Below are 3,049 nucleotides of genomic sequence, written 5' to 3' on the forward strand. Positions count from 1 at the left end.
TACACTGCAACATTTATTCAGTGCAAGATTTCTGTGATGCCAGATACTGACAAAAACTCTCGGGCAATCACTTCCTAGAGGGTTTGGTTTCGTTTGTTTTTTAAGTTAATTTAACCCTTAGCAAATAGCCTCTTCAGCTGTTCAAAAGTTTTAGTATTGTCAACAAGCCTTTGTTTTTCTCTGTAAAACTTTTGGGAAAGGGTTTGGTTTGGGTTTTTGGGGGTTTGTTTTGCTGCTTTTTAAAAGCAAACATAGTTCAATTATTCTTCCTAGTAGAATATCAGAGTTTTAATAAATATACCTCATATCAAACCAATAATATCAAAACCTAAAACTTAGTAAAGCCACTGCTTATTCCAAAACCCTAAACCCTGAAATTCTACAGAGGGTCAAATGTTTTCCAGCTAAAGCTATCCACACATTATCATCACAAACCACTTCAGATCTTGACTCAGACTCTGACTTGTTCTGGGAGAAACTAATTTATCTTTTGTAAGATTGGGAAAAATGGTATTTTGAGTGACAATCGCATTTTGAAAGTCCACATATGTTAAGCTCCAATTCATACTCTATTAATGACTTTGCTTTTTCACCACTTTTGATCTGTGCCAAAACCCCAGTGCTTTGGCTTAAGAAGCAATACTTTTTTTTTTTTATTCCAGTCTGTTGGTAATGCATCTGACATCATTTCTCTTGGCAAATCTTTACATGCATTACTGATCTTATACGAAAATCACTTCAAAAAAAAAAAAAAAAAAAAAAAAAATCTGCATTCAGAATGCTTACAAAACCTGAAAGCTCAGAGAAATTTTTTAATCACCTCCAACCTTATAGTTCAATTAAGTCTCTCTCTGAACAACATAATTAGCTACATATTCAATCTTGCTCCCCCCTCTAGGGATTCTCACTAGTTTTTACAAGAAGTTTTGAACATACAAAATTTCCAAAGTCTTAGTATTTAGGTCTTCTGCAGCTACAAACTTCAAAGCCAGATGAATCTGTAACCTGGGGTTTAGCACAGTCCAGTTGCCAAGGCTGAGAGTTTCGGAAGCAGCTGTCATGGGGGTGAGGAGGCGACAGAAACTTAAACTACTTCAGGAGAAGAGTTTCAAAATCCACTGCAATCACTGAGAGAAACTATGAAGCTGCTGGAGCAGCAATACCAGACTGACTTGGTTGAAACCAGATTATGGGTGGTGGAACATGCTGGCTCTACCTGGCTCCTACGTCCCTTGTCAGGCAGGAGAGATGTTGTCCCTACAAATCACAGATCTTACCACAGGCAGCACATGGGGAGCTCATGGTTCAACCACCTTGCAGTGAAACTGCCATGTTTCTGCTATTTTTACCACTTCTGTCACACTAGGAAAACCAGTGTTTCAGTCAGATAATATACTGGACAACAAGAAAAAAAGTCAACATAGAGGCACCTTGTGAAATCCAGGCAAGCACAGTGGGAATTGGGGATGTTCAGCACACTGTAGTATAAACTCCTTCATCTTTTATTGTGTGAGCCTAATAAACATTATACTCATTTGGGTTTGAAAGAAGGTCAGTGGGATACCTAGACCAGAGAGCTGATAGTTAAAAAAAAATTCAGATACTCTTCCACAATCATATTTCATCTTTCCTTTGATGCCAAGGCTTTACATCAAGTTAAACAGTGTCCATCCTTCTTTTTCCTTGAGCAAACACTCTCACCATAATCCTTCTCCTTGCCTGTGGTTATCAACCTTCTTCCTTATCCTGTCCTCAGTAAAATATTTTCTTACATACAATCATTCCACTACTTATTCAGCTCAAAAATGTTTCCCCCTTGCCACTTCACCATTCACTGTAAAGGCATTTGTTTGAAGGCTGGAGGGAAAGGGGAAAGTAGATGGTTTGAGAGACAAAGGTAATATTTTTTTTTACTTCCAAACAAATTAATCCTCTAGGAGGTTCAGGATTGCAGTGTAGTAAGTTGCAGTCAGAAGAATTAGACATACTCAGGACATAATTTAAAATAGATTATTCAATAAGTATGTATATCATACATCTACCATAATTCAATAAAAAGGATATGTTGTCTACTTGAAATGAGTGAAATCAAGTTTTCCATAAAGACAAGTACTTTGAAAAACTTGATATTATACTTGCATAATTTGAAAAGTAGCTATAAAAAATTTATTCAAAAACAGTTAATTCTTAAAAAGGATTGTCTCTTTTTTATGCAAAGTTATAGTATGAAGAGTATACATGAATGATACAGTATATCCTCCATATCCTCTGTGCTCTGAAATGATCCTGTAGCAATACTGGTGAGGAACAGCTGTTGTATTTTCATCCTTAAGGTGGGTGGATTTTAATGCACAATAGGAACAACTCAAAGTAAGCGTATAGCTGTATGTTCCATCTGGTAACTGAGACAGAAACGAGGTATTGTAAAATGAAAAGTCTTTCAACTATGCCCTGCCCCAGGATGAGTAAGAAAATAAGAGCGAACTATACTTCAAATCTGTTTTTTCCCCACTTTTATCTTGTCTTGACTTCTAATATATTGGAACTTTGTCAGCTTTTTAATGACAAAAGCTTCAACTCTGAACTTCTCTTCCCCCAGAAGGAATAGTTCATGCTCATCTTTTAATGTCTTTTAAAGACACTGTGAAACTAGCATTTTCTTTTTAAACAAAAACAAAACATCAGCAACTAAGTGAAAAAAAAAGAGGGAGTGTTAAAAGCCTTTTAAAATTTATTTTCCATGTAACTGCATCAACTTTTTTCCTCCCTTTTTTTTTTTCCCCTCCCAGTATTGGCATGGGTTTGCTGGCCTAAGGATTTAACAGTAGAGGTCCTAAACTTGAACTGTTAAATACTGTCTCACTTATATATTTCTCACTCCCTGAATGCAAAAAAAAAAAAAAATTAAAATACCACTTGAAATGAACCAAAAATTATCCTCACTTCTAGGGACTATCTTTACATCAAGCAAGAAGCAAGAAATAAATCGTGCAACAATTTTAAAGGTGTTAATTTTTGGTTACCATAATATCACAGCAAATAAAGCTCT

This window comes from Antrostomus carolinensis, unplaced genomic scaffold (assembly GCF_000700745.2).
Source record: "Antrostomus carolinensis isolate BGI_N321 unplaced genomic scaffold, ASM70074v2 scaffold18304, whole genome shotgun sequence".
Lineage (NCBI taxonomy): Eukaryota > Metazoa > Chordata > Aves > Caprimulgiformes > Caprimulgidae > Antrostomus > Antrostomus carolinensis.